Source organism: Protopterus annectens, chromosome 3.part1 (genome assembly GCF_019279795.1).
Source record: "Protopterus annectens isolate FY-2018-M chromosome 3.part1, PAN1.0, whole genome shotgun sequence".
NCBI lineage: Eukaryota > Metazoa > Chordata > Ceratodontiformes > Protopteridae > Protopterus > Protopterus annectens.
This window is the reverse complement of record NC_056732.1, coordinates 1,565,075,782-1,565,101,519: the sequence shown is the minus strand read 5'-3', so window position 1 is coordinate 1,565,101,519 and position 25,738 is coordinate 1,565,075,782. Positions and strand designations below refer to the sequence as shown.

Genomic DNA, 25,738 nt, shown 5'->3' with positions numbered 1-25,738 from the left:
AGTGATGCACACTAAATTAACATGTAGGAGGTATACCCTATTAATGCATTACAGGAAGGATGTCAGCAAAATTGTATGAATGGTTGACATCTGCCTATAAATTTCAAACTGGAGATAGAGACATGATTAGTCATACAAGATAAAACTAAGACTGAAAATAGTAACACATACCTCTCTCCCATCTCTGCTTCTCAAGTTTGAGTATCCTTTCTATAAAGAGGGCTTGGTTCCTGGCTCTCTCCTCAGCATCTGCATGAATAAAAGGATAAGATATTAACTGATAATGATTCTGTGTTATGAGGTTAGACAGAAGTTAATATAACAAAGTCAGAATAAACACTTTATGTGATCAAAAAGTGTCATACATGTCTAGGTAACTATTTGTACAGATGGAGTTTAAACTGAGAGCAAAAGTGCATTTCACACATTAGGATAACAGACTATAAACTATATGAAGATAGATTCAAGCCTACAACATTCATCTATGTCTGCATAACAGTCCAGAACCCAATCTGACTAGCTCCTTGTTCAGTGTTAGATGAGAATAAGTTACAGTTACCCAAAAATGGTTGATCTGTGACTACTTCATTAAAGCATGACATACAGCACCAAGTGAATCTGTCTACCCATTTAAAATGATATACAAAATGACTGGTGGATAAAATGTGACATAAGCCCAATGTATTATCAGAAGAATGATGTGATTAGCATTGGGCACATTTTAGAGTAGTATTAAACAAGGTTAGTGTCATATGCACAATAAGTAGTAGTAGGTGATGACCTTTACAATGGTATCATATTCCTCTCAGTAATATATCAGAAGTGCAATCACTGTCACATAAGATACAGCACAGAAATGTACACACAATGCATATGCTGACAGTTTTAGAAACACAAATACATATTAATGCAATCATAGATATACCCCTGGATTAAATAAACTCTGTGCAGGAAGAGTGCTGTTCCTGCACGGAGTGAACCGTGTCCATTTAGCCTTAGCTTTAACAGCAGCCACCTTGGATATTCATGAAGGTGCGCTGCTGATAAGGCTAAATGGACATGAACACTACTGAGTGCAGGGGACATGTTTAGGTAGTGCACACACATCTAACATGCCCCCTGCACTCAGAAAGTGCTGTACAAAACTCTTTAAAAGTATTTCAGTGTCTGCGGACACTGAAATAAAATAAATGAGCATTTCAGTATCCACAGACATTGAAATACATAGGGGAGCAAAAAATCAATGCAGGGGTGTGTGACAGGTTCTGTCACACACCCCTGCATTGGGGGGGGGGTGACAGGTTCTGTCACACACCCCCTGCATTGTAAAAGTGCCGTATGGCCATAGCCCTCAACGGTACAGGTTTCCGCAAAATGCCTAGATGCCTGCCACACATACCTCTCAACCTCCTAGAGCAAGAAAGTTGTCTAAAGCCATAAATAATGGGGGGACAAAGGCACAAAAGTAGATACACTTTTTAAATATTGCACTTACAAACCTGGAAAGCTGATAGAATAAAAGGTTTGCAGTAGCACAGACTTCCTGAAGGGTATGAAGACTGAAATCCAAAGGTCTACCATAGTAAAAGTGCCATACAGACATAGCCCTGAATTGTACAGGTTTCCGCAGAATGCCCAGATGCCTGCCTCACATACCTCTCAACCTCCTAGAGCAAGAATGCTGTACAAAGCCATAAATAATGGGGGGACAAAGGAACAAAAATAGGGACACCTTTTAAATATAGTATATCCCTATGCTCAGCATTGCTTAAACATCCCATAGAGATAAATAAGAATGTACAGCTAAAATCCTCATGCCAAGATAGCATAGTGGTTAGAGTCCCGGCTTTGAATGCAGGTGTTCATGGTTCAAGTACCAAGAGAGGCACTTTATTTTTACATGGGAAGGCAGTGTTAAAATTATTTTAATTTTAAATGATGTAGTAACTGATATTTGTCAACCAAGGTAGTGTAGCTGGTCTAAAATGTAGTGTGAGGGCATATAACATGTGAAATCACCTATGTATACACAAGTGTCCCATACAGTATAGTCACACCCCATGGTAATGTAAAGAAAGCACATAGAGGGATGTCTTGTAAAGTAAATCACATACACTTACTAATATGTCACTAATGATTAATTAAGTCATTATCCTGATATTTTTTTTAAATGAAAAGTGAGCAATGGTTAGTAGGGATCAGCTATGCTTAGTCGGTGTAAGCATTGCTTAAATGTGAATGTTAAGCAGCAGTCAGCTCAACTAAACAGATTTGTGCACTGTTAAGCAATGCTCAGCAATTACCCATTTGAGCACTGTTCAACCCAGCTTAGTAGGTTTGCACATTACTAAGCTGTGCTCAGCATTCTCAAAATGTTCCAATGATGGTAAAGGGCCAGAATATAGTCTTACTTAAATGCAGGAATACAAACATAACCTGTTTAGTTTGATTTCTGCATGAACATGTGTGGTGTTGGAGAGGGAGAGCACTTTTGGGTGCAGTGCTGGGACATCCTGGAGTCCAGGGTCATGGCTGGACTCCTTGTAGAACACCATGATGACAGACTGCTGCAGGCAGAGTACCAGGGCTGTCAGTACAAAAGCAGAGGCCTGGGACTGTCTGGCACATGACCTCACCAGTCCCACTGGAATCCCCCAAACTGGTGAGCAGGTACAGCATCATTATGCCTACCTAAAGCATAGGAAGGGGGAGCTATTGGCCCAGTTCATCCAAAATGCTCAGGACTGGCATACTCCAGCAGTTTGTAAGTATCCCAGATATAGCTGTACCAAATTCTAGCCTGAGTATGTGACAGACAGGTATGCATAATGTTTGTTTCTCACCCCTACAGCTGCAGAAGAGAGGGCTATGAACCTTAAGGCCCATGGCGACAGACTGACAAGGATGCATCAACAGGCTGGTGAGTACAGATGTACCATTCAGCATATAGCAAAATAAATAAGAAGGAGTAAATTGTTTACTGTGTTCTGTGTATAATGATTAAAGAAAAGTTTGCCAGACTAATAGCCATATACAGCATATGCAGTAGTAGATCACTGTATCATATAACTAGAATAAAAACCTAAACCACCAATTGTTGTGTTTATTCTGGTATATTGTTGTGGAAATAGAATGTGTACAGGTTCTGCAAAGAAAATATGGCTTTGACAGCATGAATTAACAGAGGTTGTTCTGAAAATCAACTAGTATGAAAATCAAGATATACATGAAGTATGACATATGTTATGCACTACGGTCCAAACCCTGAATACTAATGTCAGATGTATTATAGTGTATTCCCTGTTGCAGTGCCTTGTGTTAACCTTTGTTTTCCAGATCATATAATTTCAAAGGATTACTACACAGTACAGTAACTGTCATGCATGAATCTCAGGATTACAGGGTCAGACTGTCTAACCCATAGAGTATTAGGCAGAAAACAGTCAAACAAAAGACAGCAGTTCCCCTGTAGTCCAGCTTGATGAGAAACAGCCTTGTAGTTCATTTTAGCACACCCAAACATGGTTCTAATCCAGGAAGTATTACTGAGATATGTGAATATGTGCACTCAAGAAATCTGGAATACATGTAGAAACAGACAGATAGTAACTGATATTTTTTCCACAGGTCTTACAGGTAATGAAATGTTTGTAGTAGCTGTTTTAAGGGTATAACAATACACCATGTACAACTATCCCACTGTCCAACCCCATGCCTGCAAATGACAGCAGGATAGGTATATACACCACGCCCTCTTCCAGATACTTGTCTCTCAACTGTCACGCTGTCATGGCTAGTGGTCACTGCTGCCTATCACCTTGGACACATATAGGAATCCAGGTAAACTATGCTAGTAGTAGACTCACACAACATCATTGCAGGGTACCCCTTCTTTGTCAAGTATGTAACCCTGACATGTAAAAGCCCCCTCCAGTAAAGTAGCCACAGTTCACCCAGTCTGCCCCATACCATTACAGGTTGACAGTCTAACAGGTATGTATGTGCCATATAAACTATGGGCCATAGGTAGATGTAAAGTGAGGGCAGACCTGTAGAGTACTCAGCAGTACTGCTGTGAAAAATAGAAGCTGATGCAGTTGTTAATGGACTTTTTATTCTCTTCCCCCACCTGTCATCTGCATGAATAATTATTATTCATATACTACAGGTATGTTGTTCTCAAAACCTATCATTGGGACATGTGTTCCATTATTGTTCATATATTTCATTGGTTGCATATTAGCATACCTTGTTCAAATACCATGACTGGTGGCCTGTTGCCGTCAATGTAACTTGCATGCTGTTAAAATGCTTACTGTTGTTCCATTTATGCATGTGTTCTGTTTGCCATGCAACTGTTTTAAATCTGTTGGTATGGGTTAATGGGAACACCCATGCATGCTGTTATAACTAATTTTGCAATGTGTCATTCATGACTAACCAATATATCTGGGAAAACCACAACACCACAGCACATTTTGGAAGGCAGATCCTGGTGGATCTGCCTATCCCTCCTAATCTGGTCGTGGCATTGGGCCCCAGCATGTATGGGACCCAACCTGGAACATCTTCCTCCGCTGGTCCTGCACCACCTTTGGGTGGAACCACGTCAGGTGATGGGGCCCATCCCTCTGGACATGGGCTGGGAGAGGAGCTCATCATCTGCAGAATGAACCCGGATATGTTGCACAGCGTCATCCACTCTGAGTTGGGTGGGCAGCTACACCAGATGGAAGGCTGCCTAGCGCACCTTGAGGGGCAAGCTGCCCTTCTTGTCCCACCCCAGCACAGTGACCTTTGGGGCCGTGAAGGTGCAGTGGTGACTGCCCATGGGTGGGGACCTCAGTACCACTGTATCCATTTGGGGGCGCATGGACCTATAATTCCCAAACACCCTCCCCGTCCAAAGTGTTTACCCCCCTCATGAGTCATAAACTGCCCCTGTCTGCTGTCTTGTCTGTCTGCAAATGCTACCTATCTTGCCAAACCTACCTCCCCAAACATACCTACACCCTTCCCCAACATCCCATTCTCACCTAAAAAAAGGGCACATGTCCCACAAAAAAAATCATTGCCCCATACACAGCTCTACATTTTGACCCCATGTACAGTGAAATTAATCAATCTACCCAAACATTATTCTACGAATGACACCAGCACCCCTCCTCATGTGGTGTGAGGCTGTAAATTCCAAATTCTACACATTATTCACAGCTGTTGCTGCAGAAGAAATGTAGAGCAATGGTCCTTTCCTACACCTGTCCTGCACATCCCTAGCTGGTTTTCCTAATGTTTTACCCCCTGTTTGCCCCCATTTCACCACTTTCCTATCACCCTTTTTTCTTTTCTTTAATTAAAATTAGCATGGGTGTAAGCAGGACTAAGTGATGCTAAGTGAAGCTAACAGAGCTTAACAATCTGTTAGCAATGCTTAGCTTCATGCAAAACCATGCAAACCCACTTACAACTGCTTAAAAGTGCCTTAATCAATCTGTCTCTATCAACCCTTTTTCTGCTCAGCAACAAAATTATCAGCACTGCCAGGTCTCAAACCGAGGATGCTGTGCACTACAGTCACAGCAACATACCTCTACACCATCTGATCTGTAAAGTTTTCTAATGTTTTTGCAAACATATCATGCACTACAGTCATTTAACATAAGGAAAAAATATATATCCGTAGTACACTTATATACATATATATGTATATATAAATACAAATTTTATATATAGATATATATATATATATATATATATATATATATATATATATATATACACACACACACACACACATATATATATATATATATATATATATATATATATATATATATATATATATATATATATATATATATATATATATATATATATATATATATATATATATATATATATATATATACATATATATATACACATATATAACCAACCTCTTACTGCAAGACATCTGCAAAAAGCCTGACAAAATGGGGGGATAAAGGGCAAACAATAGTGACATCTTTGAAATATGGATGTTATATGCATAGAAGTTTGCTAGAGTAGCATGGTTTGATTTAACATATAATTCCTGATAGATTCCAGGTCTGAAACACAAATGAATGTCATTATTTACTGATGTCAATGCTCACATCATGCCAGTGATTTGTCAGAAACCCATAACTGTTATGGGGAACAGACCAAACATATGAGCCACACATCTGGACAGTTTCTAGACATCTGGACAGTGGAAAAGTATGACTGCAGTCATGTAACAGAAGAGAAAAAACAGTGAGGGCTGCCAACCATTTCACCCAGCACCTTCTGAACCACAGTAAGACCAACACGACACAACCCCAAATCAGCTCTGGGGAATTAACCATGTATTTCTAAATATATCATGCACTACACGGATGAAACCACAGGGAAAAGCAGATATTGGTGCAAAAATGTCCATCAACAACCATTCGCACCACAGTCATAGTAACATATCAGTACCCCAAATGAACTCTAGAGTAGAACGACTGTTTGAACAAACATATCCTGATTGCCAGCCACACACTACACTGACATATACTGGCCCAACTCACAGTTTACTGGGAATCCTGAGGTGTTACAGGACATTTCTCAGTCTTTTCCTACAAACATATGCACCTGATAGACCACCAGCAACTGTAGCAGCATGCACAGTCAAATAGAAAAGGATCTATGACACTCACATCTGCTACTCTCCCTACTCCGCTCAACAAACATTTACACACAACATTGCTACACAATCTTGGCAGTCTGCTAACAATGGTCAGACATACATAACTCTCAAATGTACAGAATGTCCAGGGTGTAGGACCATATTTATGGCCACTGCCGCATACCACTTACAGGAGTCTGCTAAGTCACTGGGATGATACCAGGAGTGCAGTCACTAAATAATGATATACCATACCTCTGAACTTCTTACTGTAAGACATCCGGACAAAGCATGACATACTTGGGGGACAGGGGGCCGGAAAGAGGGACATATCTCACGTACTAGTGTTACAAACTGAAACAGTTACTGGTGATACTGGGTTTGTTTAAGTTAACATCCCTGAAGGCTATGATGTCTGAAACAGTAATGGATGTCAACATTTACTGACTACAATCCTCACATTATCCTACTAATTTCACAAAAACAGAAGTTGTCTGAGGAACAGACCAAACATAACAGGCAAACCTCTGGGCAGTCTGTCGACATCTGGACAGTTGAGAGGTATATCAGAGACATATCACTGACAGACATAAAGTCACATAGAAAATCCATGTCCAGACAAACCCTGTTAATCTAGCAAGCCTCTATGTGTATAACAGCAATACTTACTTACAATCTGTACCCAATTCTGGAGCTTTGTCCCCCATGTTGTTGGGCTGTCTCCACATGTCTTGTCCTGAGAGGTATTTCCACCTACTGACTGTGAAGCTGTAGCCCCCACACCTCCATAATATCCTCCACACATGCAAGAAAAATGGGCAAGACCCACATGAATGACTTAATTATAGCACTGTGTTGCTATGGCATTGGCTAATGGAAAGATAACACAGCTGCTCTGGATGCAAGCAGCAAGTGGGATACACCAATTGTTGCACAGGCCATCACCTGCTCATGAGCATCACCTACAAAAGGCAAGCTGCTGCCTATTCAACACAGGTCTGAACCCATCTACACAAAGACAGACTGTGACTACACAAACCTAACCATTTGCATTATTCTGAGGAAACTCCAACACTACAACAGTTATGTCAATCACATAAGCTTGCAATGGAATGCAGAAGGGGGGACACAATAATGTCAAATAGGACATTAAACACTAGATCACAACAAGACCTGCTGGACTCACATGCTGTTGTCCGGCACCTATGGCCATTCCTGATTGCCCTGTCTGCATTGACATGGATCACATCTCTGGCCCGAGTCACCCCAGCAAAGGTCAGCTCATGTATGACTACTACTGGAGTGCCTGTTTTCCAATACTGAGTGTGACAATGCTAGGCCAGCTACATGGGATGTTGTAAATATTCATATGTCACCTGTGAATGCTGCTATGATATATATGCTTGTCTTACAAATGTAAGAGACTTATATAGGGTATGTGCATAGTACACAACAGGTACAGAAGTGTGTGTTGAACTGTATGTGATATACTGAGCCCATACCTGACAACTGTCCAGAGTTTTGCAGACTGACCACGTCTGCCTCATATCTGTAGTCAGTGCCTCATACAATTGTGCATTGTCTGGCACATCACTGGCAACCCATTAAAGACTGAAGTCATAACATAATAGCATGCATTTGATTGTCAGATATCATATCCTGTGGAGTAGACTTGTGAATGTGACATCGTCTTTGCTGGCAACTAAGTGTGTTTCAGCTAGATTCATAAAGTGATACTATTTTCCAGCCTTTGCTCACCAGTGACGTGCCTTTGTGCAGATGTCTTGCTCTAACTGGAGCTATGTGTCTTAGCATGAAACCCATGTCAGTGTAAGCGTACCTTGTCCTGTAGGATGCCGACATGTGTGCAGTCACTGACACCTGCTTTGTAGCTGGGGAGATCACACTAACCTTGCCAGAGTACATATCCCATCATATGTTTAGTCTCCAAATGGAGGGCTGCAAAGCCACAGGAGGTGGAGTGTTGAACATTATCATACACATACACACCTCCAGGCTGGCCAAACAGTATGACACACAAAAGGCATCCCGAGTACAGTTAACAGTTGACAAAATACCTACTCAAAAATAGCTAGCTACAGGCTTCCAATTATGACTATGGACACCCACCACCCCTACTGGGATATATTGGAACCTGTCAGGATTCAATCGTCTACTCTGCTCCTGGGTGACTTCAACTATCCAACCATAGTCTGCATGACCTATGCCACCTGAACATGAACGCATAGAGATTCCTCTGCTTTGTCAATGGAAATGCAGTGGATCAGCCAGTCAGCATTCCTACGACAGGTGGAAATATCCTGTTCCTGGTCCTAACCAACATGAGTAGCCACTGTAGCACTCCTACAGTGTCATCCTACTTGGTAAGATCTGACCACATAGCCATCACTGTTCTGGTCACCAACTCCCCTGCCCTCCCCCTCTTGTCAGGGTCAAACAAAATTAACTTTACACAAATGACTATAAATCTCCTCAGAGCAGGTAGAAGTAGCTTTACAGCCAATGTTCCATCAGTTGGAACTAGCAGTAGTGTCCAGGCCCACACCACAATAGTATGTGGGCACCTACATAGCTGTATGGACTCAGCAATACCTGACAGGACAACATCATCTCCCTTAAGGTAGGGTAAACATCCATGGTGGACAGCAGCAATACACAAATACCATAATAGGTGGAAATAATTGCTGGATAGGGCCAAGAAGGAACAGGTGCCTTATTGGAAGCAATGTCACCTTGGTCTGCACAAGCAAATAAGGTCACAGGTGAATTACCCTAAGGCTATCTTTGAGTGCAAATTGGACACATCCACCAAGGCCAATCACTAAGCCTTCCACATGTGTCTGAAATCCCAGAAGCAGCACACAACTCTGCTCTGTAGTGGTGGTCAATAACACCACATACACATACGGTGCAGATATAGGCAACCAGCTGCAGACAGGTGAAGTGTAAACATCACCCCCTGTCCCCCATTGGTACAGATGTGCATGCACAGCACCTGCCCCCCTCTCCTCATCATCAGGAAGCAGGTCCATAGTGCCCTCTCAAAGGCAACGCATAGAAGTCTCCATAGGCCTGATACCATCCCTGGCTGCATCCTACATGAACACAGGCATGGGCTCTCAGATTCATTCTGCATTGTAGTCAACCAAATCCTGAGCACTGGTGTCATCCCATCTGCACAGAGGACAGCCACTGTCATCCCTATACTCAAAGGTGGAGCAATACACTGACCAAGCCAATCATATGCACATCAGCCTAACTAGCCTGCTCTGCAAGGGTATGGAAGGCAATATCAAGGACATTATGAACAGGGACATCAGGAATATCAAAATGCCTGAACCCACACAGCATGGTATTGTCAAAGGGAGATCAGGCCTGTTAAACCTGGTCGACCTTTCTGAAGTGGTCAACAAACACAAGGACGAGGGGAAGATGGTGAAGAATGCCTACCTTCACCTAGCCCAATTCTCTCACAATAATCCCCAGGTGGCCAGGATACATATGCCTATACAGCTAGGCATCAACCTGTATGCGGCAGGATACATACGCAAGCTGTATGTTACCAGATGGGTAGGTAATTGGCCCAATGATAGTACCCACTCAGTCAGAGTAGTGGAACCCACCACTAGTAGTACACTCTTCCAAAGCAGTGTACACCAATGATCAGTCTGGGGGCCTCTACTGTTTGAGATATATGTATCTAAGGTACAGGACAAAAGCAGTGGTCTGTGGCTGACCAGGTGTACAGATGCTTGCAAGCTGGCTACTGTCTTACATTCCCCTGCTGATGTGAGCGTCCCCCAAGAGACCCTCACCCAATTAATGACTGGTGCAAGAAGCATTTCAGCAAACTGAAAGCCAGGAGAGGCATCATTCCCCCTGCTGTGGCAGATGTCATCCACACTAAATATGACAGTAATAATGCACTGATGCAATCAGGTGTGAAGCAACTTGTGCACCAAGGTTGGTAGCAACCTGACAGTTTCTCACCATGTGGGCACCATTGTACGGAAGGCTGTCTACATGGCCCACCTCACAAATATGGTTATGTCATCCAGGAACCAGGAGGCTACAACATCCCTGTACTCCACCCTTATCAGATGCATTACCAAGTACAATGGCTCCTTTGGCATGTACCTTGCCAAGCAAATGCAGCAGTTGCAGAGACCACAGAGGTTCTTAACCAGGTAAATTCAGGGTCTGCAACACCTATCCTATACAGATAGTCTGAAAGCCCTGTCCCTGTACTCAGTCCCATACAGACTGATTATGGGTGACCTGTGTCTGGCATACAAGGCCATTTCCAAACCAGCATTGATGGTGTTTCTACATGTCTGTAAGACAGACCCCACTCATGCATCATGTACCCAAGGCCCTCACCTGGTCTGTGACATGTATAGTACTTGTTAGCAGGATAGTGTAGTGTCCCACACAATACACTCTCTGTAAAATACACTCCCTCCCCATGTCTAGCAGAGTATGTGTATAGCCCTCTTGAAGAAGAGGCTGGACAACTGCATGGGAACAGATGGGACACCCCTTGGATCCCACAGGTGTACCAGCTGGACAGGGGAGACAGGTGCTGGCTTGGAAGGGACATGGGCGAAAGTCTGGGTAAGGCTTATGAGGGCATCAGGGCCCATAGCCTGGTATCATCTTATGAGGTTGTGCACCTAGTACTTTACATGTTTCCTGTATGTATTGCAGACTGTCCTTCAATGTTGTCTGAAATGAATCCCTGTGAGTCTGAACTATGTAGGTACTGTAGTGATAGTATATAGTCTTGTCCCTTCATCAGTTATCATCACATATCATTACACCTTGTCATTGTGTGTGATCTGTATAGCAGTAAGTCAGCTCTTACAGTACGTGCATATCCACTTGGTGACACCGTATAGCTCACTTCAATAGCCTTGGTCTTGGCCACAATTACCATTCTGCTACTAGGCCCATCACACAGTAGGATTTGTCACCCTTTGTTGTAGGCCTTACAGTAACAGTGAAAGAGATGGATTGCAGCAGGCAGAACTACCATACGATCTGCCCTGAAGGGCCCATAGGTGTCAAAGCTGCATCAGACTGTACCAGGAGTGTGTGTGTGTGTGTGTGTGTGTGTGTGTGTGTGTGTGTGTGTGTGTGTGTGTGTGTGTGTGTGTGTGTGTGTGTGTGTGTGTGCACATATAAGCAAACATAATACTGCAGGGTATTAATTCACATATGTTGTCTTCCCCTCGCAGGTGAACACAGGGGTTGGTGTCCCTCCCCACCTCACAATCTGATGTCAGTGTCTTAGCGGACACCCATGATGATGGTAGTCATAGTGAGGCACAGGTGAGGTTGTTGATGTCTGAATCCATGCCATTGTGTGGTATCCCACTTTCACCCACCATATCCCCACACACAATCATAATACCCACACATACCCAGTCCCCAGAGCAGCCACAGATAATGGACAGGTTAAGGGTGTTGGCATGGAACAGGCTAGTGTGCTGAGTATTGCGAGTGTGAGTGCAGACACCAGCCATAGGCAGACAGCAGGTGAGGTCACACACAGGCAGATGGACAGGGGTGCTCAACAGAGGACTGATGCCCATCAAGCCCCTGTCGCAAGTGCCACAGCAGGTGTCCCTAGATGCATGTCATGGTCTGTCATGGAGGCACAGGTGTGTACTGACTGCAACACCAGGCAGATGCTCGGGGTCATGAATGCAGCGCTCCCTGCCATGCATTATGAGCTCCATGGCATTTGTGATGCCATACGTCATCTTGCTGATGTCATGGCTGACATCATGGATAGACAGTGGGGTGAGACATTGTTACTGCTCGACCGTGCAATGTATGTGCTTGAGCATGTGGTGGGTGTAGGGCATCAGCCAGGTGGATGTAGGTCAGCAACATGATTAGCTGTGAGCCCACGTGGGCATGCACATTCACAGTTCCATAGTGGCAGTACCAACAGCACTACCAAAGAGAGGGTGTTGTCCACACAACACCCGAGCAGGCCATAGGCACATTATCCTGGCCAGTCCCACTAGGGATGCAGATCCAGTAGACAGCAGTCACCATCAGGGAGTAGTACTGCATCTGTCCTTGGGCCTGGTGGTGCCAGTGATACTTCTGACAGAACCAGTTACAGCATACCTGCTGGGAATAGGAGACCCGTACATCCTGCCATGTACGGTCGATGGCTATCCAACATTGCCCTGAGTCGAGCATCCACATCACTTGATGGTGTGCAGACAAACACTCACACATCCCTATAACAGGTCAGTCAACACCAGACATGCACAGCTCCTCTGCACAGCCCAGTTGAACATCACCCCTCCAGACACACATACACACCCATGATGCCAGCCATATGGCCCAGCTTAGGCCTCTGACAATCCAACAGCACACCCTGTGCATGTGATGATACTTGTGCCATAACCCTGTTATCCATACCATCGATGCACAGGCATGATCATATGGGTCTGATGCACACAGTGACTATAGTACAGTGTAGCAATGTCATGCTGTGTAAGGTTCTATCTGCTGGCAGTAGTTATGGGTACACATCGAGGTGTATGTACCTTGTTAGCCATGATGCACTATTGCTGTTAGTACTGCTGACTGACTGTAGTGTCATGTCCTGTATTCTGGTTGTGTCTGCAGGCTATGATCTTGCTAACAGTAGCAATGATGAGTAAGGCAGAGTGGAAGCACAGTGACCTTTTCACAGGCAAGGTACAGCTGTATATGTACGTGTTTACCAGGTGTGTTTACATGCAACAATGTGTGTGGGGCAATTGTGGCTGACAGTGTGACCTTGCATACATACCCTTGACACAGCCACCTAGCCTTCATACATGTCACCTGAGTGCTCTGTAAGACTGCAGGCTCACACATAAAGAGGAGCTTACTTGATTACTGGCACTAGGTCCCTCACATGCTTAGCCATTACTTTAACTGCAATAGATTCAGCTATTAGCACCTGTTGCCCCTGCCATTTCTATCACATCCACTCAACCATCATGCAGTTGACAGTGTATGTATTCCTGACACAGGTCACCCTGTATTAGTCTAACCTGACAATCACCAGCATGTGTGTCTGCTATCTCATATGCATGTCTGGCCTCTCATGCTGGTAGTGCACACAGAGTCAAAGTCCTGTACATGGGGTAGCTGACGAAAGGCTAAGCACAGCTCCTACCTGCACAGTCTTACGAATGATAGTGCTAGATACATAACACAGATAGTGCAGGTGTACTGTAGTGTGGCAGTGCCTGCCACTACTATTGAAGTGGGTGACAATTGCAGGGGCTGTTAGGATTGCCAGTGGTGGGTTCAGAAGTCCTTAACATGTTAGAGCCATCTGACACACACACACACATGCACACCAGTGCATGGGAACATGCATTGAAACACACATGCACATGGAGGTGACACTTATCAGTGTAGATGACCTACCCATCTATTAATGTACAATACACAGTGATATGACCATTGCTCCACAATGGCTTGGTGTTAGAAACTGTGTAACTGTGCTTGTACTGTGGATGACATCTGTATGGGCTGACACTAGGTTGGCAATGGAGGAGTTCACAGGGTGGAAGAGGCATACAAAATGGTATAGCCATCACATACATACATTGAAGACAGCCACAGGGGCTGTGCATACACAAAACAGTTCCCAACAGACATATTAGTAACCCTATGTATCCACTTGTGTGTACTATAGTGATGCATACACATGACATGCTCCACAGTGATTATATGCCTGTGACATAACATGCAAACACTTACAACAGGTAATCTTGCAAATGCCTTCATGGATGGTGGAATAACCCACCAGACATAGTGATTGGTCTCGTCGTCTACTCCTACAAACCTGCACAAGTGATAGAGTGATAGACTTTGTACCAGCATGATGTGTCAGTCAGGTATGATGTCTGATGCTGGCATGTGTGTCAGTATGGTAACAGTGACATATTTGGCAATGATTTCACAGGAATGCTCACTGTCAGGGGACACAGACCACATATAGGTTGCAAACATGTGAATATCCCATGTACATCTGTACAGATGACTGGCATGGGCTGTATAGTGTTACATGGTGCATGTGAGGCAGATGCCATTAACAGGGTCTTTAAAAGTAATGTCATGGGTAGGGGGTCAACAGGCCTTAAAATTGTATAACCTACACACACAACAGACACAGGGGATATATTTTACAAATACTACTACTATAGTTGTTCGTATTGAGATTAGAACCTCTACCTATCTAAGTATTTCCACTGTAGAATTACACAGTTATTGCACATGCCACAGAGCTTAAATGGCTGACAAGTGTATACAGGTAAATCTAAGGTGAATGACATCAGTAGGCCTTGTAAAAGTAGGGCAGTGACATGTGTACTGGGTGGTACATGCCTCAAAATGGTATAACCCACATCCAGAGGATATGATTCCCACCCAAACACACACACATGGATGAGGTGGGTTACACACACACACAGACACACACACACACACACACACACACACACACACACACACACACACACAAAATTACAGTTGCCAGTACTGAGTTTAGAACCCCTACCTATCTAGTTATATGCACTACAGTTTTACACAGTTATCACATGAGCTACAGAGCTTATAGGATTTCATACTGTCGCAAGGTGTCTAAGGTGATTACATCAAGAGCCCTTGTAAAGTATGGCAATGGGAAATGTACTGGGTGGGAAGGCCATCAAAATACATTACCCTACAAACATACACACTTACAAACATCATCACACACACATATTTGGCACAATTGAGTGTAGAACCCCTGCCTATCTAGTTTTCTGTACTATACTGTTATTTAGTTATTACATGTGCCATGGAGCTTCTAGGGCTAAGTGATTTCCAAAGGTACTTCTAAGTGCAATAACATCAGCAGGACTGCTAAAGTAGGGCACTGGGAAGTGTTGTAGGTGGGAAAGTCCTCAAAATACTTCAGCCTACAAACTTACAAACTCTTGTACATACACTTATATACACACACACACACACACACACACACACACACACACACACACACACACACACACACACACACACACACACACTTGCCAGACTTGAGAATAGAACCTCTGCCTATATAGTTATTTGTACTCTAGTGTTACACAGTTATCACAGTTGCTTCGGAGCTTACAGGGCTGACAAATGCACAAAGGTACTTCTAAAGTGAATGACATCAGCAGGACTACTAACCTTGGGCACTGGGATGTGTACTCAGTGGGAAAGTCTCAAAATATTTCATCCTACAAAAATACACACTTACAAACTTTTGTACATACACGTATATATATATATATATATATATATATATATATATATATATATATATATATACACACACACACACACACACACACACACACACACACACACACACACACACACACACACACATTTGCCAGACCTGACAATAGAACCCCTGCCTATGTAATTATTTGTACTATAGTGTTACATAGTTATCACATGCACTACAGAGCTTACAAGGTTGCCAAGTGCCCAAAGGTGCTTCTAAGGTGTATGACATCAGGAGGACTACAAAAGTTGGGCACTGGGATGTGTATTGGGTGAGGAAGTCCTTAAAATACTTCAACCTACAAACATACACACTTACACATACACTTCTACACACACACACACACACACACACACACACACACACACACACACACACACACACATTTGCCAGAACCGGGAATTGAACCCCTGCCTATCCAGTTATTTGTACTATACTTGGCACTGCAGTTCTTGGAACATGGCCCTGTCAAAGACAGCACTCTACCTAGGCCACTACAACACAACAGCTGGGAGTACGTGCTGGCCACATCCTGACAGTATTAACCACATATATACATAGCTCATTGACCCCTGCATATTGTGGACATGTGACAAGTTATCCTGTTGATTGGTACAGCCCAGGCAATGTGTGCTGTGCTGCTATTTCCCTGAAAATATACATGTTACTGCATTTCTATGGGAATATGGGTGTAGGGGCACACACATGTCAACTGTACACATTTGCACAGACTATGCTATTTGCTTTACATTTTTGTTCCATTTAGCATAGTATTGTGCCCTGTCTTGAAGACTAGAGGCATATCTCTAAAAACCACAGGTCAGATTGTAATGGCATACATTTGAGTTTCAGACTTCTTACCCTTCAGCACCATGGAGCTTATAGGGCTGGGGCTGTGCAAAGGTACTTCTAAGGGGAATGACATCAGCAGGACTGCTAAATTAGGGAACTGGGAAGTGTTGTGGGTGGGAAAATCCTCAAAATACATCATCCTATAAACATACACACACTTGTATACACACACACACACACACACACACACACACACACACACACACACACACACACACACACACACACATTTGCCAGAACTGGAAAGAGAACCCCTGCCTATCTAGTTATTTATACTATACTAATAAATACTTATTGCATGCACCACAGAGCTTATAGGTCTAGGGCTGTGCAAAGGTACTTCTAAGGGGAATGACACCAGCAGGACTGCTATAGTAGGGCACTGGGGAGTGTTGTGGATGTGAAAGTGCTCAGTATACATCATCCTATAAACATACACTTCTACACACATTTGCCAGAACTGGGAATAGAACCCCTGCCTATCTAGTTATTTGCACTATACTGTTACATAGTTATTGCACATGCCACAGAGCTTATAGGGCTGGGACTGTGCAAAGGTACATCTAAGGGGAATGACATCAGCAGGACTGCTAAAGTGGGGCACTGGGAAGTGTACTGTGTGGGAATGCTAAAACTGTTTCACCTACAAACACTCTCATACTTGCCAGGACTGACATTAGAACCCGTACCTATCTAGTTATTTGTACTATAGTGTTATGCAGTTATCGCATGTGCTACAGAGCTTATAGGGCTGAGAGTTGTCCAATGGTACTTCTAATGTGAATGACAGCAGCAGATCTTTTGAAGTAGGGCAATGGGAAGTGTACTGAGTGGGAACAGCCTCCTAATACTTAGACCTACAGACACACACACACACACACACACACACACACACACACACACACACACACACACACACACACACACACACACACACACACACACACACACAAACAGAGGCAGGTGATATGATATTATAACCCCCACCTCAGTACATTCATGCTGGCTTCATGTGGGCATCGCCACTTAGCTAGGGTTAAACTATTCCCAGCTCCACAAAGTCTACTCTTCAATTTTTCCCTTGGAACTAGACAAACATTCAACTTAAGCACTCAAACCATTCATTTCACAGCCCAGCACTTGCTCAAAACTCATAGCAAGCACTAATTAACCCTAGCACTAGACCCCCTATACTGTCCAGAAGGACAAGGCTCTCTATTTGTTCCTACCAGCCAATCAGTAAAACAGCTCACTTTACCTATTCAGGCATGTCCAAAGGGCTGTTTTAGGTGTACTCTCCAGTCCAACTGGTGAATCTGGGCATTTTGAGGCAATGTTACAACTGCCTTATGTACACAGACAACCCTCTCCTCCTACCACCAAACACTTATATATGCGAATGATGCAGTTATACAGCCAAACTGGAGGCAAAGCTCTCTCAACCCAAGACTGGAACTGACAATCAAGAGGAGAAGGAAAATATTTGCAACACACCACCAGTCTCACACAGACCTACTAAACTAACACCTGCAAGCAACACACATAAATACACAAAAACATACTCGGAGGCTCTAAATAAAAATCTGCAAAAGCAACAGAGACCTCCAAAGCAGACACACAAGCAACCTCCGCACACCATCACAAACCATGAAACACATAATTCACATAATCAGTATGCCATGCAATCACAGCCCTTAAGGCAAAATAACATACCTAACACACAGTAATAGGCGACTCTATAGTCAGGCACATTGATGTCCCACTAACTAGGCTGGACAAGGAGAAGGTTAAAGTTAGATGCCTGTCGGGCGCCAGGATCCTCCACATAACACAAGCACTCGAGTCTCTCCAGAACAAGTACAAATACGACTTTGTCTTTGTTCATGTTGGTGTGAATGACCTGAGATGTACCTCCCTGGACTACATGAAAAGAGGCATGGAAGAGCTCTCTGATCATGTAGCCCAGGCCAGTATGACCCTGACCCTGAGCAGCATCCTGCCCTTACCAAGAATTATGCCACAGTATAAAGAAAAAAATGATCAATTTCAACAATTGGCTAAGTTTCTGGTGTCATTCAAAGGGGATCCAGTATTTGTCTGCCTGGGATGACATGCTCGACAAGCCACGTTGCTTCACAAGAGATGGCTTGCACCTGCCACCCACAGGCTTTCGAATACTGGCCAAAGCACCCCCATAGTGCCTTTTTTAAGCAAGGCTCAAAAGACAAACACACCACCGTAAATAGCACAAGTAACCAAAAACTAAGGGTAATGTTACTCAACGCCAGAAGTCTAAACCTCAAAATGCATGCACTCGAGGCACTCCTCAGTATGGAGAACATCAATATCTGTGCAGTAACAGAAACCTGGATTAAGGCTCCAGAGAGCACCCCAGCACTACCAGGCTATAACTCATACCATACTTTTCGGCCACAGAACCCGGACCGAAACACAAAAGGCGGGGGTGTATCCATATTCATCAAGGATACCCACACCTCCAGGTTAGTGGTGCACCACAATGCCTGAGAGATCATCCATGTGCAACTAACAATGAGCAAAACTGCAATACAAATAGTAGCTTGCTACAGATCACCCATCATGACCCAGGACCCACATTCCGCGTTTCTAGAGACACTGGAAAATATGAAGATCCTACCAAATGCCCTAATATTGGGTGATTTAAATTACCCAAACATTAACTGGGAGAACTACTAATGTACTAACTTCCTTGCCCAACACTTCCTAGAATTTATAAACTCGAACACCCTGGATCAATTGGTCAACACCCCCACCAGAGGTGACAACATACTGGACCTGGTCATCACCAACATGGGTGACTGGTGTTCTACACCGGAGGTCAAACTCGCTGGTTAGATCAGACTATAGACTAATCACTCTAGATATCCACATTCTGCCCCCACCCCCAGTCAGGAAAACCACCATGAAAAACTTTTCAAAAGCAAACTTCATGTTACTTAAGACCAAGATGGAAAGGATCACAGCCCCCATGCTAAAGGACAATGCTGTCCAAGCTGCTGAATCCCTTACAAAGGCATTCTATGAGCACCTGCAAGAATGCGTGGATCATGCTACCCCAAGCAAAACCAAGACTTACTCCTCCAAGAAAAGGAAACCAGTCTGGTGGACCCCTGCTATAAACAAGCTATACAATAGAAGGAGGAAACTAGTACAGAAAAGAGTAAAATCCCAAGAATGAAAGACATCCCTGATCAGTATCAGCAAGAAACTATGATCCCTCAAATTGCCAAGATCTCCAAAGATAACCACACAGCGTTCTTTAGCTATGTCAAGAACCTAAGTGGAAACTCTCAGATCTGCTCTGAGTTAGTTCAGAATGGCACAAAATACACTGAACCAACTGATATTGCCAACATTCTGGCAGACAGTTTTAGTTCAAACTTCACCCCCCTCTCACCCCCTAAAGAGCCCATAACCATACCAGAAGAATGTACAGCCCCAGCAATCACTGACACACAGGTTAAAACAGCCCTATCCAAAGCCAAAAACACAGCTTCAATGAGACCGGACGGTGTCCCAGGCTGTGTCTTACACGAACTCCAAAATGAACTAACCCCTCACCTAAACACACTGTTCAAACTCAGCCTCTCTACAGGCTACGTACCCACAGAGTGGCGTACAGCAACAGTTATCCTGCTCCACAAAGGTGGAGCCACAATGGACCCTGGGAACTATCACCCTATAATCCTGACTAGCCTGGTCTGCAAGGCTATGGAGCGTATCATCATGGAACTCATTAACAGAAACATTGGGAACCTCCAAACATTGGACCCTACCCAGTTTGGCTTTGTTAAGGGCAGATCATGCCTCCTAAACTTGGTGGACTTCTTTGAGACAGTTACCAAGGCTTTAGATGAGGGAACGGAGGTCCGCACAGCCTAGCCCCACATCACATAGACCTTGCAAAGGCTTTCAACACCATTCCCCATTCTGGTATTATAGATAAGCTCACCAACCTGAACATAAACCCCTACGTCACGAGATGGGTTGCCAATTGGCTCACGGATAGAACCTATGGTGAGCGTAGGCTGTAGGTCCGACTCTAAACTGGTTACAAGTGGCGTCCTCCAGGGCTCAGTCCTGGGACCCCTCCTGTTCGGTATATACTTCTCAGAGGTACAGGCAAGCACAGGAAAACTATGGCTGACCAAGTTCTCAGACGACTGCAAACTAGGGGCCATAATTGAATCTCCAGCTGATACAGACATTCCCCAGAAGGGTCTCACTGAGACGGATACCTGGTGTCAAAATCATGGCCTCAAGCTAAATGCCAAAAAGTGCATAGTCATCCCCTTTGGAAAAAACAAAGTACCCGTAAACTATCACATACGTGGTAGTCCCCTAAATACAGAAAATGTAATAAGGGATCTGGGGACCCAAGTAGATAGTAATCTCTCTTTTGATAATCATATTGCCAAGGTGGTTAGAAAATCCTTCTATGTGGCCCACCTAATTGCAAGGGTTCACATCTAGAACAAAAGAGGTTATTGTGCCCCTCTACTCATCACTCTTCAGACCCATCATAGAGTACAGTGCCCCATTTGGGATGTACCTTACACCTGCAACAGCCGGAAAGACCACAGAAGTACCTCACCAAGAGGATTACTGGCCTCAAACAGATGCCCTATGGAGCCCGACTGAAGAAACTCCAGCTGTATTCGGTTGCATACCGCTTACTCAGAGGTGATCTCTGCCTGACATAGAAGGCCATGTCCAACCCAGAATTGATGGACATGCTCCACCTAAAAAAATCAAATCCCTGAGAGCCACATGCTCTAGGGATCTAAACCTCACCACAACAATAAATAGGATGTGCTGGAGGGCTAGATTCCTGTCCCAGAGACTCCCCATGCTTTGGAACAGGATTCCAATCTACATTAGGCAGAGGTCCAAACTAACACTCTCCAAGAGAAACCTTGACGAGTGGATGGGAAACAGAAAATTTACCCCGGGTATCACTGCAGTGGCTCTGCTGGACAGAGGCACAGGGAACTAATGGCTCTGCTGGACAGAGGCACAGGGAACTAATCTAAGAGGGCGGCGAAAGCCAACACATACTGGCTAGGCTTACAGATGCCTTCGGGCAGATAGCCTAGTACTTAACTATGAACCTATGAACATGCGACTGGTTGCAACCGGTATGCCACTGCCATAGCAGTACATCACTTTATGCCATTCAGGGTATCCGTGTGTGTGACTCACTCTGTGTGTGTCCCCCTGTGTCTTTTTCTCTGTCACTGTCTCTCTCTTCCGCACATCTATGTGTGTGTGTATGCTTGACATATTGTTATCTGTTACCCATATATATGTGTATGTAGCATGCGCAACAGATGCATATATCACATATGGGTCACCTTCAGCTAGCTGAGGGTAATCCTGTCTGATAGGTGTGTGTAGGGACAGTGTCTGTATGCAAAGACATATATTCACAATACAGTTATGTAGTCCGATGTGGGTTCCAACATGGCCTGTGATTCTCTAAGTGTAGGATCATGCCCAGTGTGACCTTCTATAGTGAGAGTGGGACTCCATTCCAGAGAAAGGTGTACTCCAGTCCACAGTTTTGTGTGCTACAGCCATACCTCTCAAGTGTAAACAGGACTTTCCTAGGGGTACTGGGTTTGTTTTAGCAGACCATTTTCTGACATATTTGAAGTTTGACATTGCAACATATTGTGTCATTATCTAGTGACAGACATCTTCAGATCAGCACAGTGCTTTACCACAGGGATACAAGATGTATGATGCACAGACCACTATTATGAGCCTGACTATATATATTCCTGCCCAAAAAGGTCAGTTGAGAGGTGTGGCTATAGATGGTTGACTAATGGTGCTGTGTAAACAGTCCAGCAACTTGATGATATACTGGCTGGGGATCTCCTGCTTGTGTGGTATTCTTCTTAACAGAAAAATCATATCCTGGTGTGGCCATACCTCTCAACTGTACATATTTTGGCTGAATGCCCAGGCGTTTGTCTAGATGTTCCGTCTAGTCTATATAAACTTGTGTCTTTATCAGAATAAGGTGAAGTCCCAGGACTGAAAAAACTCCCTTATTAGCCTCAGAAAAAAGTTGAGATCCCTCATCAAATCCTCCAAAGCTAGCTATGAAAACAGAATTGTAGCAGATAGTAAAGACAACCACAAGGCCTTCTACAGTATGTAAGGAATCTCCACAGCAATACCCAGATTTGCTCTGAGCTACTGCACAATGGTACCTCCTATACTGAGCCAAAAGATATTGCCAATATACTGGCCAACAGATTCAGTGCCAACTTTAACCCTCCCCAGAGGACCAATCACAATACCAGTAGATTGCCAGGCATGCAGTATTACTGCTGCACGGGTTAAAACAGCACTGTCCAAGGCCAAGAATACAGCTTCTATGGGACCTGACAATATCCCTGGCTGTGCTGTAAATAAACTACAGAGTGAACTGGCACCTCACCTGTGTGCCCTGTTAAATCACAGCCTCACCTCAGGCTTTGTCCCTACTGAATGGTGCACTGCTACAGTCATCCCTCTCCACAAAGGAGGAGTGACTACAGACCTCGGGAACTATCGCCTCATTAGCCTGATGAGTCTGATATGCAAAGCTATAGAATGCATTATCATGAACCTAACAAACAAGATATAGAGACTCTCCAAACTCTGGATCCCACACAGTTTGGTATTGTGAAGGGTAAATCATGCCTGGTCAACTTGGTCAGCTTCTTTGAATCAGTCGCCTGAGCTATGGATGAAGGCAAGGTGGTTCATACAGCTCACGTTGATCTGGCCAAGGCCTTTGATACCATTCCCCATTCAGGAATCATAGAAAAACTCACTAAACTAGGCATCAACCCCTGTATCACTAGGTGGGTTGCAAACTGGTTCACAGATAGAAACCACAGTGTGAAAGTAGCTAACTCCAAGTCAGACTGCCGACTAGTCATGAGTGGAGTCCCACAGGGTTCGGTCCTGGGTCCTCTCCTGTTTTGTATCTACTTCTCTGAAGTCCAGGCCAACACAAAGGGTCTCTGGCTGACAAAGTTCACAGACAATTGCAAGTTGGGAGCTATTATTAACTCTCCAAGTTATGTTGACATCCTACAGAAAGGCCTCACTGAGACCAACAACTGGTGTCAGAACCATGGCCTTTAGTTCAATGCCAAAAAAATGTGTCATCATCATCCCCTTTGAGAAAAACCCAGTTCCCATGAGGTACCACATCGATGATAGTCCACTGAACACAGAAGGAGTTATAAGAGATCTGGGAACAAAGGTTGACAGCCTCTCTTTTGACCACCACATTGCTACTGTGGTCAGAAAGTCCTTCTATATGGCACATCTCATTACTAAGGGTTGTGCATCCAGGAGGAAAGAGGTCATTGTCTCTCTCTACTCTTTCCCCATTAGGCCAATCATCAAGTACAATGCCCATTTGGCCTGCACCTCACCAAACACCTGCAACAACTGGAGAGGCCACAAAAATACTTCACAAAGAGGATCCTTGGCCTTAGACATGTGTCCTATATAGACAGACTCAAAAAACTCCAACTATTCTCTGTCTCATATCACCTACTTAGAGGTGATCTCTGCTTGACTTACAAAGCCATGTCTGACCCAGCTCTGTTAGAAATGCTACAGCTAAAGAAATCTTAATCCCACTACACCACATGCTCCAAAGACCTCAACCCCATTACCACAATCAACAGAACATGCTGGAGGGACAGGTTCATAACACAGAGACTGCCCATGCTATGGAATAGACTTCCCATACATGTCAAACAGAGCATCTCACTGGCCCTCTTCATGGGAACTCTTGATGAGTGGATGGGAAATAGAAAATTCACCCCAGGGATCAATCCAGTGGCTCTGCTCGACAGAGGCAATGGGAACTAAGGTCAGGTGGCATATTGCCAGGGTAATCCTATGGGCTAGGCTTGTTAAGGCTCCAGGGCCATTAGCCTAGTACACACCTATGAATCTATGAAGTTAGTTGCATATAATTGAGGACTGATGTTACAAAATAATGGCAGACATTAGTGTTTCAGACTTCATAAACTTCAGACAATTCCTGCTAATGCAAAACCCCTTATTCTCAGTATTTAAGGGCAATATTTACAACACGTGCCTATTATTGTGCCTTTGTCCCACTTTTATTTATGACCTTGTCCAGATGTGTTGCTGTCAAAGGTTGGGAGGTATGGATGTGGGTACAGAGTGCATTCTACTGTGCAGAAATGTCAATTGTATGTGTAGTATATTCCACATAGCACTGTGACTTCCAGGTATGTGAGCGGCAGAGCAGTACAGAGTAATGTGGTGATCCATTAACAGACAGTTGTGTATAGGTTGATAGGTTGCTATGATGTTAGTAGTGTATTGGCCCTGAAGCCCTTATAACCCAGGCAGATGAGAGTGCAGCCCATGTTACAACATGTCAGCACACAGAGCCCCTGTCCAGCAAGGTCACAGGTGGGATCACAGGACTGTATTTTGTGTTTCCCGTGCAGTTATACAGGGAGCAAATCACTAGGGGTATTGAAGCACTTGGCTTGCTGTTGACAGGGAATGCATTCCACAGATGAGAGAGTGTGTGGTACACATATCTGTCACACCAACAAGCCGTATTGATATCACAGCCCAGGTTGATGCTGTGCCTACAGGTTGATGGAGTGGGCCTTGAGTTCCAGATGTGCAACAGTCCCATCAAGGCAGGGTCTGGATTGCTTTGTATGCCAGACAGGGTTCACTTCAGCAGAGTCTGTATGGAACAGGGTAGAAGAACAGTGCTGTTAGCCTATCTGTGTAGGGTAGGTGTTTGGAGTAAG

At 44.1% G+C, this 25,738-nt stretch overlaps 1 long non-coding RNA gene across 1 annotated transcript in view; it reads right to left on the bottom strand.

Moving 5' to 3' along the window:
• Positions 1-25,738, bottom strand: part of LOC122798563 — a 97,057-nt gene that overhangs the window by 3,829 nt on the left and 67,490 nt on the right. Inside the window, exon 2 of the long non-coding RNA XR_006364280.1 lies at positions 172-249. This is a non-coding gene — a long non-coding RNA (uncharacterized LOC122798563). The remainder of the gene's footprint in view (positions 1-171; positions 250-25,738) is intronic.